Source organism: Camelus ferus, chromosome 2 (assembly GCF_009834535.1).
Source record: "Camelus ferus isolate YT-003-E chromosome 2, BCGSAC_Cfer_1.0, whole genome shotgun sequence".
Classification (NCBI taxonomy): domain Eukaryota; kingdom Metazoa; phylum Chordata; class Mammalia; order Artiodactyla; family Camelidae; genus Camelus; species Camelus ferus.
This window is the reverse complement of record NC_045697.1, coordinates 66,735,561-66,754,076: the sequence shown is the minus strand read 5'-3', so window position 1 is coordinate 66,754,076 and position 18,516 is coordinate 66,735,561. Positions and strand designations below refer to the sequence as shown.

Here is an 18,516-nt window from a genome sequence, read left to right as displayed (position 1 = left end):
AGTTTTTATTTGAATTTTCACCTGAAAGCTCAAATTTGACCAGCAGTATAAATACTGTCCATTGTTTTCCTTGATAGGCTCACTTTATTATTTTCAAGAAAATGTCCACCAAGTATCCAAGTCTAAATTGTCAGTCTGTCAGCCACTCTTTCAACTTCAAATGACGACTCATTAAAAAGGAACTAGTTTGGCAACAATTTGTCGAGGAAAACCATCGTCCTTCAGTATGCAGCAGCAGGACAAGCACACTTCCACCTCATCACAAAGAATATTAAAGTAAGGCATGCACTCGTGCTGAGACTTAATGAAGTGATAATTTCCACTACTTTTATCAAGGACATTTTTTTAAGTTAAATGTCCATTTTTTGTTTTTCTTATTCTAGGGTCTGGCAGTGAAAAACACAATGGTGAATTGTCAGTCTGCTGCCACTACCTTGGTTGGTGCTGAGATGCCAACAGTTTTCCCTACGATTGGTTCTGAACCATGGGAGCAAGGGTCAGCACAGTGAAAAAGGCAAGTAACGTCTTGGTATTTTTATGGAAATAGTTTTGAATTCACAAATGCCCTCAAAGGTCCTTGGAGACCTCCCAGGGGCTCACGGAGCACACTTTGAGGGCCGCTGTTCCAGCCACCCCTTCTCTTCACCTATCAGGGAGCCCACTGGGACAAATGAGCATCCCCCTGCCCCGCCCCACACCCCACAGCCCTCCTGGATGATGCTCAACGCAGGACAAAACCGTTTGTTCTTAGCAGAGTATCTTCTTTAACGAGTATTTGGGGGAAAAAATCATTGGGAAACACTGATGTTTCCAAAAAAGGTATCAGTACTGAAATCAGGAGATCTGAGTACTATTTAAGCCTGGTAATAAAAAATCTACAGTTCTGATCACTAAACTTCCAGGAACCCATTTTATGTGTAAAATATTTAAAGATGCCCCTTTTAGAATGCTGATGTTATGAAATGGGATAAATGAGCCAGTATGATCTTACCCTGCATAAAACAGAATTCATTCATCCCCAAACTGTATTCCACAGTCAGGTTAATGATCTTTCTTTCTTTATAAACTGCAAATACAAATTGTAGAGGAATTTAACTCAACTAACTGAATATTAGCTGGAGGATAATATTAAAATTAGGATAATATTAAAATTTAAATAGCTTCATCAAGTTAATATTATAGGTGAGCTGTGTTTTCATTGTTTTTTAAATAATGGTAGGTGAATCCCAGGAAAGATTGTCTTTATCAACTTAGCTATTCTTAATTGCCTTGAATCTACATTTCTTGGGTGAATTCTACCAACTGTTAGTCCAGCTTCTGAATATGGATGCTGACGTAACATTTGCTGAACTAGCAAATATTTATACTCATCACAGAATTCAGAATTAGAAGAGACTTTAGAGTTCATTTAGTAACAGAAATGTGCCAAATATGTTGCCATTCTTCCTTGCTCTCTCAACTATTGCAGAATCATTCACTCATCTAATAAATATTTATTTAGTACTTATAGCCTGTCAGGCACCATTCTAAATTCCAGACATTGCAATATATAAAACAGAGTCCTTAGTCTAATTTCTCACTATATATTTTTTTCTACTGACACAGATGTAGCCTCAGAATCCTAAAAACTGCATGAAGGAATCACTACTCATGTAAAAGTTGCCACCCAGATCCAATTAAGTATCTTTATTTTAGGCTTATAAAGCATCTGACATGATGCTAGATGTTACAGGAGATCCCAAAGAAATAAAAGATAATAGTTTCCACAGAGGAACTATAATATAATTAGGTAAGATAATATATAATATAAATAGTATGATAAAAATGCCGATTTTATAACATAAAAGAACAAGTACAATGTACATCTAGACTTCAATGTAGGTTGATGACATCCAACAGTATCTTTTTTCTAATTCATTATCTCTTAACCCTTACTTTCTTCTACACCCACGTATGAGTAGCACTGGTTCAGAAGTTTTACATGTTCTAATTTCTTTAATCATCTTTAAGAACCGTTCACTACCCTGCATATAGAAAAAAAGAACATGCAAATCCTGAGAAGCAGGGTAGCCTCTGTACCAAATGTTTTCTCATGCAAGTCAGCCTTTTCCAGAGCACAAATAGCTGGCCTGGCGCAGCGTCTCTGCATGGGGTGGGCTTTGTCATTTGTGAAGCCTATTCACGTGGGTCCTTTAGTACTCACCCGTACCTGTAAGTCAGCCAAGGAAGCAAATGTCCATGTTTTCTCAAAGGAAAAATCAGATAAAAGTAATGTTATCCAAAATAAAATCAGTTGGAGGAAATACATGAGTAACTAGTCTTGCAGGGTTCAAACTAGAAAATTAACTATAAAAACAAACTGCTATGACTTTTACATAATCAAACTGGACAGATACAGACTCGTTTGGTGGGAAAAGAACTTTCGAAAGTTAGATTTATTAAATCTGCTTCTCTATGTTGTATATCCTCCTAATTCACCTTAAAGACTGCGCAGGGTTTTCAGCGGAAGAATTAGTGAACCAGTTACTTGATGAAAAAGTTGTATAATGTTTTAACACAGACAAAGATTTAAAAATAACAACACAAATCTCCCCTTTAAAAAACTGATTTCACATTTTCAATATTATTATAAAGTTTATCTTCCAGGAACTCTCTTAAAAATGCTTTCTTACTTATTTATGATAGGCCCCTATTTGTTTTTGAGAGACAGCATTACTAACCCAAACCGTGTTAATTACTAAGAAACTTGTTCCTTAGAAATTTTGCTCTTTCCTCCAAGTACCATTGTGTTATAACGTCTTTGTACGAATACTTGTAATTTGGCCTGTGTTATAAAAGTGTATGTTTAAGATGTAGTAAATGAAGGACAGATGTTTAAAACACTGGGTTCACAATGAAGTTGTAAATACCACTAGCACAGTAAATTCTGTGATTAATTTTAGTCTGTTTATGCAATAAGGATATTTACACAGCTGGAAAACACCAAAAATAACTGTCTTATGTAATATTAATTCAAATCAATACTAATTAGAAGCAGCAGAGGTACAATCATATCAACATATCTAAAAGCTAGGTTAGTATTTACACTGAAGACTAGAAATAAACCAAATATATCAAGAATCAATTTCTCTTGGACTAATAACACTATAAATTATTCAGATAATTCACAACTTAGTCACCTGTGATCTTGGACAAATTAATGCCTTTCTCCTTCTGTCTAAAAACATACATCTTCACCTGAACAGACCTAATGTTCTGAACATATTTTATCATCCAAACACAGACTTCTTTAGTTGATCCTTTAATTCCTCAATGTTCTAACATATTCATGGGAATAGTTATTCAAATCTCTTCATGAAACCATGCATTTTAACTCAGTGTGTTAAGAACAAAATAGTAGGATTTTATTTTTTCATTTTTCAATGGCTAATGAACTTAAAAGGTATCAATCAGGGACATTTCAAAATGAGGCACCTGCACATAAAATTTATGACTAAATATGTCCATTTTGTATTTATCATTGATGTCGTAAGTTGAATACATGAGACAAATAGGGTAGTCATCACCCATTATCCATTCTTCCCTGGCAACAGAATCTTGGTTTTTGAGGGTAGCAATATACCCAGCTAGAAGACCACAATGTGGTCATTTGATTAAAAGCTGGCCATGAAATGTAACCAGAGTTGGGAATCTTGATTTGCTGCTCACAGGAAGGTACTTAACTAAATGGTTTGTCCATATGATCTGTTCCTCACTTCTGTCTCTTTCTTGTTGCCTAGAAATTGGACATGACAGCTAGAATGACAATACTCACCAAGGACCAAAACGTGTCTTTGGAGATGTAAGTCACATACTTGGTTGGTAAATAGGAAATAAAGAGATAAATCTTTGATTCTATGGAACTGCCATATCCTACCTGGACTGCCTGCCTTTAGACTTCTTTATATGAAAGAGAAGTAAACTTCTCCTTTTCTACCATTATTTCCAGTTCCTGTTAATTGCATCCAAACACAATTCATAAATGATAGAAAGCAAAGACCCATAATATGAGAAAATAAATGTATGCCTGATGAGGGTGACCCTAGTACTTCTACCATACAATAGGTAATAGGCCTAACATAGCTTTGATCTATGTGGACAACAAAACTCACCCTGAAACAAATCTTCCTTACCTATTACTGAATAATTTGGTTGATTTTCTTCTTAAAAGACATAACGTAAAGATATACCATTGCTCTGGAATTAAATGGTTGTTGAACTCCTGGTTGCCCAGAAGATTATTTCAGTTCCCTAGAGTTTAAACAACTGTTTTAAAGGAAAAGCTAAACAGATCTTCATATGGATCAAGTAATTTCCAAGAATCAGAGATTTTCAACTCCATTCTATTTGAAATTCAACACTTTCTTTAAATGGACTGGAATGATTCTGCAAACAACGAACATCAACAAACACTAAAAAGAAAGTGTAAGAGTATCAAAATATTTTAATGTGTGTGTGTTTGAGGTTATGTGTGTGTGTTATGTATGTGTGTGTGTATACAAGCATGTATATGAATATATGTGTTCATAAACTATATATATAATTTATGGAGTATTTAAAATACTTTCTATAAATGATGTTATAACCCATGTATCTTTTAGCAGCTTATTTTATTTTGATCAATATTATATTTTAATAATTAATCCATGTTGATAAACATAGCTCAAGTTCATTCACTTAATTGCATAACTATACAGTTATCTATGTACACAGTTATTTATGTATTCTACTGTGAATGAACATTTTGATGATTTCAATTTTTTCTGTTACAGTGTGATAAGATTCATGTTTCTTCTCACAAAGTTTCGATCACTCTCATTCTTCCGTGAATCATTCTGTAAGATAACTGAAGCTCAAAAAAATGAAGCTCCTTATTGTTCAGAAGTATATGCCACTTATAATTCAAGGGGAAAGGCTACTGAAAGATTACATTTATTTGCAGTATTTCATGGAAGCTTAACAGTCCTTAATGACAAAGTAATCAAATGTTGACTAAAGAGATTTTACTTATCAGGGAAGTACTGTAGCTTCTGAGGTTTAGCAAACAGGATACTGAATTTTTAAAGGATGGATTCTCAAGTACAGAGCATCATCTAATACAACAGACTGTCATCAAATTGAACATTTCCCATAAAAATAAATTGCACCACTGAGCTATTATTTTCAAACAAATTATATTCTTACAGAAAATTTAGTAATTATTTTCGAGATATATTCAGAAAAAGCAGCTAACAGTACCTGAAATCACATTCTAAAGAATATACTGAACTGAATTTATATTAAAAAATGTTTAATCCAATTTAGTGGTTAAAAGCACAGGCTTTCAAAGCCCTATTTTATAGCAGAGCTTCTCTTTACCATTTATCCAAATTTTGGTTATTTATATAATCTGAGTCTCAGCTTTGTTACTCATAAAATGGGGATGATAAAACCTACCTTATAGACTTTAATAAAATTTACATGAAATAATGTATAAAATGTCATTACCCTTGCTGCTGCTCTCTGCTGATACAATTGTTTCTGTTATTTATTGGGATTCAGGTTGGGTTCAAGGTTTAGATGCTGACACATGTGGTGACACATGTCAGGGCCACTCATTCTCTCCAGCTATGCACTACCCACCAGATTTATCTGAGGCTGAGGCACCCCCTCAGAAATAATTCAAACCTGATCCACAATAAGAGTTTGACACATAGAGGCATCTCGAAATGTCTGAGAATCCAGGGTTGTATGATATGCCTGGAAGGAAAAAGGAGGAAAATGGGGAGGAAGAGATTGAGATTCACTGACTGATCGATTGATAGTTGATCTCTGGGCTGAAGCTCTAATAGAAGTGCAAAATTTCTAAAAGAAAGCATCCAGGTGGAACCAGGACCTCTGAGAGAATCTGTCCACCGGGAAGGAATGAGGTGGCAAGTCAGATTTGGCAATAAGTCCAGAGATCAGAGGAGAGTAATGCTTCTGCTAAAAACCTGATAAATGTGAATATAACCCTTACTGATGCATCCATTTGGTAGCACGTGTGCTCCATAAGAAGACAGGTGAAATCAGAACACGTGATTCCATAAAACCTGTAACATTCTAGGGCCTAAGTAAACACGTGCGAGGTCATCAAAACAAGAGCAATTAACTGCAGGAAGGCAGCTGTCCCTTTTGTCAGTTTACAACAGAGTATATGCTGTCAGGGTCCAAGCATTAATGAGGACTGATGGATACTGGATAAGACCCCAAAGTGCAGAATCTAGTACAAGGGACAATCAGTCTGGAGAGGCTGAAATACCTCAGTGGCTAGGGACAGATCACCATTATCAACAGTGGCGGCAAAACACCTAGAGCATAGTGATAAATAGCAATGATCTAAAGTAGCAGCACCTCCAGATGAAGGGACCTGGCTTGGCTAGAAGGAGGGGGTCCCTGACAGTGGTGCTGAAGGACGGCAGCCTGGAGTGAAGGAAGGTGGCTCTGGAGGAGGCCAGAGGTCTGGTGCACAGAGCGAGCTGGTCTGTGTGTGAACAAATACGAAATTCCTAAGCTCCCAAGAAGTACTGTAGGAAGAGAGAAACTGAAAAGGGGGGTTCAAAGTCCTGTCGATGGAATACGTGGGAGTCCATGAGCTAAAGAAATAGCAATGTACAAATCACCAAAAGGCACAGGCACCTTTGGAAAACAATACTACCAGTAGAAAATCATGACAGGGTGAGAAAGCAGTATAAATGATAAAACTTCCTGGACATTAGAGCCAATAGGCAAAAGAGTCATACTAAACACAAACTGTGAACAATTCAAACTTGTAAGTACATACATAAAAGCCAAGCAGCATACCTTGATAAAAATTAGCTTGAAACTTAAAAGGTCTTTTGAAGAAATGGGGGAAGAAATCCTTTCCTTCAATTGCTTTTACTGTATTATGAAATATTTCATACATATGCATTTTACATAGTTGTATTATTAATAATATAATTATTAATGATACAAGCTATGATATATATCCACTGTTTACAATACTGTATCAGTTATAAGGCACATAAGTGTTAACAGGATACTTCTAAATAAAATTTGTAAGCATCACCCACTTATATATTGCCCAGGTTCCCTGGGCTCCTCCCTAAAGCCAAGCCCTCCCCTCCAACCAGAACACGCAGTAGTCTCAGTTTAGTTTTAATTTTTTTCTTGACTTTATCATCTGATCACATACATAATGATTCCACAAAAAATATATTCCTCAAATCAAAATCTGTATAACTGGAATCATGTTGTATGTATTTCCTGTGACTTGGTTTTTCAATCACTGTTGTTTTGGAGATTCATACAGGCGCATTCATTTTCATCATTATGCTAATTCCACTGTATACAAATATTCCCCAAAACATCCATTCTACTCTCTGTTGGATTGTTTCCAAGTTTGTTTTATTTGTGTTATGCTATTATATACAAGGCCACAATAAAAAATCTTGTACTTACTTCCTGAGGCCTATGAGCAAGAATTTCTATAGGACTCACAAGGGTGGAACTGCTGAACAAAAGAGCACACTTCTGCTCAATTTCAATTTACCAGCTGGGTTGTGCTAATTTACATTCATATTCACAGTGTATGAGAATCCCTGTTGCTTCACATCCACGCTAACATTTGGTGTACTTCAGACTTTTATATTTTTAACAACACGATGGGTAAGAAACAGTGTATCACTCAAGTTATAATTTACATTTCTCTATTAATGAGGCTCAGTAAGCTTTCATATGTTCATTGATTATCTGAATTTTCTCTTCTTGAAATTCCCATTCATTTTTATATTGGCTGATGTTACTTTTTTTTAATTAATTCATAGAATCTTTAACATATTCTAAACTAGTTTTCAGCCTTTCTTACTTTGATGAACACATTTTTAAAATTTTAATGTTGTTGAGTTTATTAATCTTTTTATGGTTTGCTCTGTTTATGTTTAAAATTTTCATCTTACCCTAAAATAAATATATCCTTTTCTTAATAGTTTAAAGTAGTAGTATCTTTTATAGCTAATTTTTTCTTCCATAGAGAAAATGAGGTGTGTAGGGATCAATTTTAGTTTTCCATAGAAATAATTCATCACTGATTATAGTGGCAGCTTAGATTCAAGGCTCATTGGGACTCAAAAGAAGAAAGCATAGATGGGCTGGTGATGTCTGCCATGGAGAATGCATTCAAGTTGAAGCCCCCAATACATCATTACAGGTGATAAAAAAGAGAACAAATAGAGTAGAGTTCAGGGGGGAAAAAATCAATTTGATTAATTCACTCCAAATTTTTATGACTTTCATATAGTTTTTGTAACTGTTCATAGTCATACTGTCATCATTTCGCCCCATACAGTGCGAGACAACATTCAGTAGTTTATTTAAACTGGTCTGTATTCCTTATAAACTCTTTATTGACATACTAACACAGCCTATGAAAATCTTGAGGAAAATATTACTATTACACTACACACTGATTAAGAATTTTTATGTGATAATTCAGTGGTTCTCAAACTAGACTCCCACATAATTCCATAAACTCAATACAGGTGTTCTGCCACTATAATCCTATTAAATTCCTCTCTAAGTTTCAGAAACAACTAATTAAATTTATAAAATTTTCTCAATATTAACACTCTCACAATTTTTTTTCTTAAATGACTTGCACCTGCTACTCATTATTTCTACTAGAGTCTGGTGTGGGTTAACATATACTTATATTCTTAATTTCTTTACATCTCATATATTAAATTAAACTAATCAAGTTCAATAACTATTCTGGTAAGGTGAAAACACTTTGCTTTTTCCAGCCTGGGATCTTCACCTCCCTCACTCCACCACTCTCACTTCATGTTAATTTTCCCATCCATAAAATGCATATATTTTGCTTCAAAGCATTTGGGGGCACAAAAGGTCAAAAGGAACACTGGGTGTGAAAATGCTTTTAAAATGTAAAACATTTGCTAAACAGAAGTTAGAACTTATAATAACCTTAAATTATACCTTACAAATATGAGGTGAGAACAGTCACGGAAAAAAACAACAGATAATCCCTAAAGGTCAGTTTTATGCATGGGTTTAATTTCTTGCATATCAAGTCTTCAAAAAAAACAACACAGGTTTATCAACTAGACTAAAAATGAAATTTATTTAAGTGTCATTTCCTGGTCCACATAATTTCTTAATAAGTTCCTGAAAAGCAGAGCAAGGCAAAGATAAAAAGTTAATCTATACTAGCAATATAACTCATTTCCAAATAATCTGAAAATATCTTTTTTATAATGGTGTCATCTAAAAATCCACGCAATTCTGTGAATGATAACTAATGAGAAATTCTATTAGAGTCTAACTGAAATCAGGAGTTTATAGGTTACAGATGAAGACTGAACCTGCCTCAAAACAGTTTAGAGCATAGCATGGATTTATTCGGAAGAAAATATTTTAAGTATTTGTTTTGTTATCTCTTTGAATAAAGAAACCCTTGTAGGGTTACAAAAGTGAGAAAAATATGGGATGAAAAAACAGTATACTAAAATTATGATTTGCTTTTCCTGTCTGTAAACATCAACAGAGCCTTGTCTTCCTTGTAGGGAAGGGACTGCTGCTCTGGTCTGCACCTCTGTTACAGTGGGAATCCACCTGCACTGCTGTGCTACTTCGCAAACTTGAGAAATGCGTAGAAGTAGGAAAGCGAAATTACCTATTTTAAAAGACAATCCTACACTACACTGTAAAGCTTTTAGAGTCAGAAAGAACCAGGACTTAATCCTGCATCTCCTATTTTCCAAGCTGTGTAAGCTTAGGCATGCTTATTTAACCTTGAATTTCCATTTCTTCATCTTATACAGATAATAATAACCACTTCACAGAATTATGGTTAAGGGTTAAAAGAGATTGTTGTCATATATACAAATATTCATGGCATAATGTTGACCAAGTCACCATTTTGTAAAAACCAGAGAATAAATGACTTTAAGGAAATTGTGAAATATACTAATGGCAGTATAATATTTTGTGATACTAGTTTCTTCTTACTTCCAGGCATTAATATTTCTGTTAAAATTGGAAAGATTTTCTTCAAATTGCACAAAAAAGTTCTCTGAAGTAATTGGGAAATAGATGGAAGAGAAGGAAGAATCTGAAGTTAAAAATCAGTAACAATTTGGTATGATGGGGAACTGGGAGCAGGGAAAGGAAGAAAGTAACTAGGGAGGCAGGATGGGGTGATGAGGCAAAGTGGCAGAGAGAGAGGGGACTGAGCGCTTGCGTGGCTCTTGGCTGGATAGGTGATTCTGTGCCGGCCACCAGGTCATCTCAGGTCAGCCTGTTGGTTGAACTGCTCAACATGTAGAAATGAGCAGTAGCCTTATAGTAAGTACAGGATAGAAGTGCAATGGACAATGGCTATCTGCGTGTTCCGCATGCCTTATCTGTAAACCAGTGTTTGATCTGAAGTATGCTTTATGTCTCTAAAAGCATCAATTAATACCACTGACAATACACAGTTAAGAAAAACATATGTATATCACAGAAAATACTTTGGTAAAATTTAACCAAATTAAAAAAAAAAAAACAAAACAAAACCTGATTCTCAACCTTGGGGCAAATCATACGCAGTTTAACTTATTGAGAAACTGAAACCATGTTAGCATAAATATCACATTCCTTTTCTATTTTCCTACATGCAGTATAACAACAGCTTCAAAGTGACCAAAAAGCCAGCTCCCCTAGTTAAGAACACACGGCTTTGGCAGTCATATTTTATGCTCACATTGTGCTCTGGAAGCTGTACCAAACTACTTTAGACTGCAACGGTACAAGAAAAAAAAAATCATTCTAAATAATTGTCTATTTCTACCAATAATAATTTAAAAGGATTACACGTGGAGTATTAATCAGTAACTCAAAAGACTATACGCATTGTATGTTGGCTAATTTAAAACAAATAAACAAAAAACTTTACACACTCAAAGAACCGTGAATTACTTCAATAGAACAGTGTGTCCTAGGTCACCATGCTTTCCTTCTCTATTATTGTCAAGTTTGATTTGCCAACAAGCCTCTGACAACAAACACAGAAATAAATTTCAAGGTTAGTAAGCTAAACTACCACTGGGAATAAAGATATATCAATTTTCTGTTGAAGTTAAACTTGGCATAGAGAGAAATAGAAAAGAGACTCTCAATGAAGTGAATCTTACACACAGAAAAAAGTCAGTATTTACCTGAGGAATTAACATATGAAATCATAAATGGAATCATGTTCCAACTACACAGTGTGCAGTTCTAATCATCTTTAAAATAGGAAACTAAAAAAGATGAATGAAAAAAAGGAGAAATAATATAATCTATTTAGAATTTTTAAGATTGTTAATTAGTACAGATACTAATGCATACTTTTCCAAGTGATAATACAAGAATAACCTGCTTATTAACTAAAAGGCACAATTTATTTTCAAGTGTTCCAAGGCAGGGCTATAAACAAAACCCCAGTGAAGTGTACTGTAAATCTTAGCATAGACGCACCAATGTATCAACAAAGGGCACAGTGACCTAAGGAGAAAAAAATACTATATCATCTTTAAGCAAAATTGTTTGCCTTGAGTTAAAGAGGAAAACATTACTTCATGATGGTCAAATGTATAACAAACAACTCAGACTGCAAATGATGTCTTTGTATACACTTTTGTATGTGAATTCCTGCCTCCAACATATACAAACTATATTTATGAGTTACGTTCATTCATAGCAGATAAAGTTATCCTTTTACATCATTCCAGGTAATCAATTAGTGCCTAAGTACTGAGTTCTAATAATATTAAAATATCTAGAATTTCCTTTCCTGCTTTAAATACCAAAGCTTTATACCACAGCAACAACTGTGAGTCTCTTAACTGAGAAGCTCAAAAAGAGATGATAGTGAAGGCTGTCAGCTAGGTAGACTCATTTCTTCCCTGAATAAAACCTGTAGTTACAAAAACAGGGACTCAGATGGAACAGTCACTCCCTGCTGACCTGGCAGCTCCTTGCCAATTTCCTTGCTAAGGTCATGGGCAGGTAGGTGAGGGAGCCAAGAGTAATGTGTGTTGAGCATATGAGGGAGAACTGAATAAGTTGGCTTGGAATGACGGAAAATTACAAAACCAATAGAGGTTCTAAAATCTGAAGAAGTTAAACATTTTTTAGCTGATTTTAAACCGATTCAAAGTGTAGGGTTGTTTCTGTCCCTCTTGAGATTCTGGTATCTTCAGTACTAACCCCAAACCATAAACGGCTCCTCACATCACTGATTTCATTGACTTGTCTCTATTTAGATTTTGAAAGTCATGGTTCTTGAGCTCATTTCTTCACAGATGGACCCAAGAACCCTTGGGACGGTTCTTGCCATCGGACTCCTATAGACCTGCAGCTCTTAAAATATATAGCAAAAAGCATAATTTCTCTACTTGGCAATAATTCCTTAAAAATAATGGACTTTAGTCAGATATGAGATTAGATCATGACCCTACCATTTATTAGCTATGTGAAGCAGATCAAGCTACTTTACATCCTGGGGTCTCAGTTTTTCCGGAAAAAAAAAAAAAAATCAAAGTAAGTCACTCAGTGGTCTGTTACAAAGATTACATGAAATCATATAGTTACAGTTCTTGATAGAATGCCAGATATATATCAAGAAACCCTTGGTAAATGGTGGTTATTATTAATGCATAATTTATCACTCACACAAATTCATATTCTTATTATGTCTGTGTTAACACAGGTAATAAATGCAGCCTCCTGTCTACAGTAATTTCATGGAACACGCCAGTTAAGTCCAACGGCACCCTAACATGTGCCAATGCTCAAATCTTATTTAATAAGAAACATCAACTTTTATTCCTTAGCGATGAAGATCTCCAATTTGAGAGGTAACACAAAATTTAAATTTGCACCACAGGAGCATAAGTTAAAGGTGACTTCAGAAAAAAATGGGAAAGGGGACTAATGATTTAACAAAAGTACTGAAGTATTTAGTTAAAATATTCCTTGTGAATCACAGAATAACAATTAAATAAATTAAACCATAAAATGTAGAAAAATATTTTTCATATTTCTGGATTGTAAAGAGCATTCTAAGTTTCAAAGGAGATGAAGAAAATATTGATCAGCTTTAATAAAGATATATCACTCACATTTCAAACTACATAAAACAAAACTTAAAAGAATCAAAAACCAGTTACAATTAACAGGACTTTAAAGAATCAAGATCCTTTGATTAAAAAAAAAAATTCTTCCAAGCCAGTAAGGGAAATACAGCCTCTGAAGAGCAAGGATATAAATAGATAAATGATAAAAGAATAAAATGTTAATAACTAATAATCCCCTCAGATTCAAGTTCACTAGTAATTAAAAACATAAATAAAACATCACTTTTTCTATCATGTGAGCAAGCATTTAAAAATCATAAATCTCTTAGTAGGCAAGAGTTTGAGAAAACAGGTAATACATATTTGAAGTGGAAGTATCAATCTGATGGGAAATGTTCTCTAAGGGATATTCAGACTTTTCATCGATTGGAGAGCAGAGCAGAAACAGTCACTTTGAAGTTGATGTGAGGAAAAGAGGAAATGGGAAGGTATAGAAATCACAGGCTAAGGCTGAGAACAACCTTCAGCTATTTGCTCAAAATTCTTTCATCTTTAAATATACAAGCAATTGTTTTCAGGGACCTTAGTATTAATAAGAATGGAAAAAAACCAAAGAGCTCCAATTTCTTTGGGAGTGGCAGGGAAAGGAACAGAGAAGCAAAGTCTTATAAGATGATGACATGTACAAAACAAGCTTCTTTTGCTCCTCTCTGCCCCATTAATTATTTACATTTTTTAAAGACTCTTAAATGAAAGTCAATATAATCTAAAAGCACATGTGGTCCCTTGATTTTTGTTTTAATCAGAAATTTTCCAGCTGTAAATAGAGCAATCATCTTAAAACAAAGTTATAAAATAATATACAATATATGTTCCCTACTAGAAGCTCTTAGATATAATCAAAGTATTAAATTTGTTTCTGCAGTTTCTGTTTTTTTCCTGCAGGATTATCTGCCATGTTCTATTGAAAAGGAGAATGTTTATGGGGGCATAAATCTAATTGTACTACCAAAAAGCATGGGAGAACTCAGGAAAGCCAGAAAGAGTATCTGTCATTAAAAAATAAGCAAAAATTTTTGAACTATGATTATGAGTGGAAAAGTCCTCCATCTCAGTTGGGGTCAATAATTAATAGCTAACTTTCAGGGGTTATGAAATAATGCAGAGGAGTCTAACACAACACAAAACACAAAGATACAACAAATTAAGCTTTACATGCAATACACAGAATAAAAATAAATCAACTACAAATGATAGGAGAAGCCACAGTGATCTGGTCTTACAATTATGTATTTTAAAATCAAAATCTAACTAGTTACTTTAAAAGCTGATCTTTGGCAAGTCACATTACCACTTTGTACCGTATTTGCCCACATGTATAAAAAAAAAAAGTTGCAGAAGAGTTGGAAGGTTCTGCTTCCATAATTCATTCATTCTTCTCCCATGTTCTATGAATTCTATGCCATGCAAAGCTATGGAAAAACCTGGATTGGCAAACTAAGCTGCTAACAATAATAAAAATACTTTAATTGTTTTGGCAACTTCTTTATGACTCACTCCAACCAAAGTTCTTTGACCTCTTCTTGGTGGTAGTGGTGGTGATATTTTTTGCTTGTGTTTGTTTTTGCTATAATCTCACATTGAGGCAAGCTGAGGTTTCTCTCATCACTGGCCGATGGAAACTAGGTATGTTTCTAAGTCCATGCTCTTCCGGTTTTATAATATTTATATGACTTGATATGACAGCAAGATGCATAAAATGTATACCTGTATCTCTGGTGAGGCATCTTATCCATACCTATTTAACTACAGGACAGTTATGTGGGCAAAATAAATCTGAAGAGAAATTATAGATTGAATTATGGTCCATTCCAAGCAAATTAAAAAGCTACCAAATTTTCCTACAAAAATACTAATCTTGTTTTCATTCCTAAGAAAGACACAATTCAAGGTTAAATAAACAGAAGAGTCATACTCAGTAGCTGGAAGGGGTGTGTAAGGCTCCAACAGCAGTGGGAACTGCTGGCAGGCTATGCTGAGAAGTAAAAACAACCAAAATGAGAAAAGCTGTGAATTACTCTAAATCATGCATGAAACTTTACCTTTGACTCTGGTATACAAATTATTTCATATGCGAAGTAAGTATTTTTATGTATGGTGGAAAAATAAAACACAAAGACAAAATAAAATTGTATTGAGTATCAGAACTAAAAGAAACAGCTGCTATTTCTCAACCGCTTTTTTAAACATTGACATCCTTTTCTTTCAACATTTCTATTTGGAGGAGAAAATTATTATTCTGACTGACTTAAAGTTTCACCTTTCAGATTTGAGAATTTTTAATCCATGATTTTCTATTATTTCCTTAAAATCCTAACTTTCTCTACAGTGGGAAATAAAATTAGGATGTGTAATCTTATCAGAATGACTGGGAGTCATTCTACTCTGTAATTCTCTAGGATACACAAGGATGGACCCCTTCTCTCCTGAGATTCTCTCTGGGCCTTTTGGAAAGTGTAACACTATCTTCATTTACTAGAGCATCATTTAATTTACTGCAGCAGTCCATGTGGGTACAGCAACTAGCTGATTTTGTTGATAGATTTTATCAAGTTAATTTAACAACATCTTGAGACTATAAACCCTGAATTTGCATGGGCTAACCAATATAATTTTGAACTTGTGTCACTCAAATAGTTTACAAGTTCAACAAATATCTACTTCCATAGATGAACATACACACACTACTATAAGTGTTGGAAGAAAGAAACAAAATTTTTTTAAAACCATTGTTTTGACAATGGTCTACACAGGAGTCCAGAGGCTGACAGTGGACCAGGAGGGCATCTGGGGAGGGATGCCTTTACTAAGGCTGCAGGCAAAGACAGGGAGAGAGTTCTCAAGATAAAGGGAGCAACATAATTCCAAAAAGGAATAAAACAGTATGGACTACTTTGAGAAATACAAAATATTCAGTAACACTGGAGTGTTGTTACAGAGGGAAGGGAAATCTCTTATGGGTAGAGACAAGAGACATGTGGGAAACAGCCCACAAGGAACAGCAGAAGATGACTACAGAACAAAAGGAGCAGCTAGATCAAGAAGAGACCCATCGTGCCAAGAAGCCTGACCTTTATCTACGAGCATCAGAGAGCCAGGGGTGGGAGGGCTTTAGCAGGAAAGTGAAGGGTTCACAAGGTGGGAGACTGATCACTCTAAAAGCAGCACAGCATATGGACTCGTGCAGCAAACGAGACAGGGCAGTGAGATCTATTAGGAGATTAATAGTAACATTTCAAGCTAAATTCACTACTCTTACTTCAATAGGTAGTTAAAACACGATACAAAAGATCCCATCTCCATTTTATATAATACGTCTACATATAAAATGTTATTTACAAATATGATAAATAATCCACATCAGCACTGACATTAAAGTCAAAAATAATATTGAGATGGTGCTTCAGGTTTTAAAATACTCAACAAGCCTTCAACCAAAATATATCCCATTTTAGACATTGTCAACCAGAAGCACAATTTTCTATTTCCTCTTTATTAAAAGGAAAACTTTTAGTCTATTTTTATTTTAGTAATTTTATCAGGTTATTTTCTGCCCAGAGTTTCCACAGGGTACTTCACAAACAAGATATCAGATGAATAAAAGTAAAAAAATAGAATAAAATAAAAGTCATAAGAAATCATTTATCACTGATTGAATATCATGTTATTTATGCAACATATAAAGTGAATAAATACAAGATAGTAAATAAATAACTGAAATCACAATCTTGATCGTGAGACATTACTCAAAGGCAGTAGGCAAAGAAAAATTTAACTGAGAAATGCCCATTGTAGATCAACCACAGTTGCATTTTCAAAATAAACATATTGCTATCAAAAATCTAAATCAAACTCATTAAGAAATAGGCAGTACTTGAAAAAGTACAAAGAAAAAACTGATTCAGAGGCTAAAACAAGCATTAAATGAATGTTAAAATACAGTTTAAATTCAGATATTAGATTAGTCTTAAGCCATATATGAATTAAAAATTGATTTTGAAAGATTTTGTATTATTTTTTCAATTTTATCTGATTCAACAACAGTGATATTCTACAACTACTGGCCTCATTTTAAGATGTTTACATTTAGATCTATTTCACTTGCTGCTTTTGGATGTGGTTTAGCCTATTTTACAGTGAGCTGTACCTGAATATTGGCCCTAATACAAAACCTCTGCCTGAGTATTAGCTCTTCCTCTAATGGGCCTACAGTCTAAGCTCTACAACAACTTTCGTATTATTTTTGTTTTTACTTTGAACAATGTAATACAGAAAACCCTTTGGAACTATAATTACCATCTATAACTTAGCCTAAAAATTTTAAATATCCACAAATGTTTAGCTTCCACAATTAAGGACCAACAATGACACGGAAACTTTCACTCTGTCAGAGAAGTTTCATCTAGTTAATGCCACACCTGCAGCAAAGCAACATACTTACTTTCGGAGCCATGTGCACTAGACACAAAACACTTAAGTATATAAATTTCTAAATCAGAAAACATACAAAATAATTTCTTTCTGTCCCCCTTCAGCACCACTGCTTTTAATGTTAATCTGGAATATGCAAAACAATGATAAATGACCATGCTATAAAAACGACAGCACTGTGGACACGCAGAGAAGCACATGTCGAAGTACGACCTGTGATGAAAGGAAAAAAGAAACTGCTGATGCGGAGCAAGAGATATTCATGTTTTCAGTAGAGAAATCACATTTTGTGAGGAACCAATCTAGCAAATCACTTGGACAAGCAGAGAAATTCTCCTAAATGCTAAATCCTTTGCACCTTTCACTATCACTCTGTCCCCAAACGTAGTCATTATTTCCTTTCAGTGCACTGTCAAATGGTCACCCGCTTTCTTTTAAAAAGACCCCATGTTGTTCACATTCAGAGCTGGCACACTTTGATAACGTCTACAACATTTCACACATTCATCTGAATTTTCCCCCTATTCTATTTCTAGACCACCCTCCACTACAACCTACTCATATTCCTGTTTTAATACCAGTATAAAGGTAAACAGGAATTTACCAATCAGAAGACTTCACGTATGACAGACTGAAGAAACAGAAACTTACTGATAGGACACAACAAGAAATCAGCGTTCAAGAGCCATTCCCACCACCCACGTCATTTCAGTGTATGATGAACGCACACAGCAGTCTTAGGAGCAGAACACAAAACCACACGGCCACCAAGAACTCTCTTCACCAGCAGCCAGCCCCTCCTTACTAGCTTTCACATGCCACACAGCCCTCTGCTTACTGATGTAGAGCAGCCAACAGGGAGATGGAG

General features: G+C 34.7%; 1 protein-coding gene across 9 annotated transcripts in view; it reads right to left on the bottom strand.

Annotated features, from left to right (window-relative positions):
• The window catches only part of BMPR1B (bone morphogenetic protein receptor type 1B), a 347,906-nt gene that overhangs the window by 125,155 nt on the left and 204,235 nt on the right, over positions 1 to 18,516 (bottom strand). The window contains exon 1 of one of the 9 annotated variants that reach the window (XM_032460098.1): positions 18,300 to 18,414. The exons of 7 other annotated variants lie outside the window; for them this stretch is intronic. The gene's annotated coding sequence lies outside the window, so the exon portion shown is untranslated. Of the gene's footprint in view, positions 1 to 18,299; positions 18,415 to 18,516 lie in introns of those variants that run through there. One more of the 9 variants, XM_032460072.1, reaches the window with a different exon arrangement.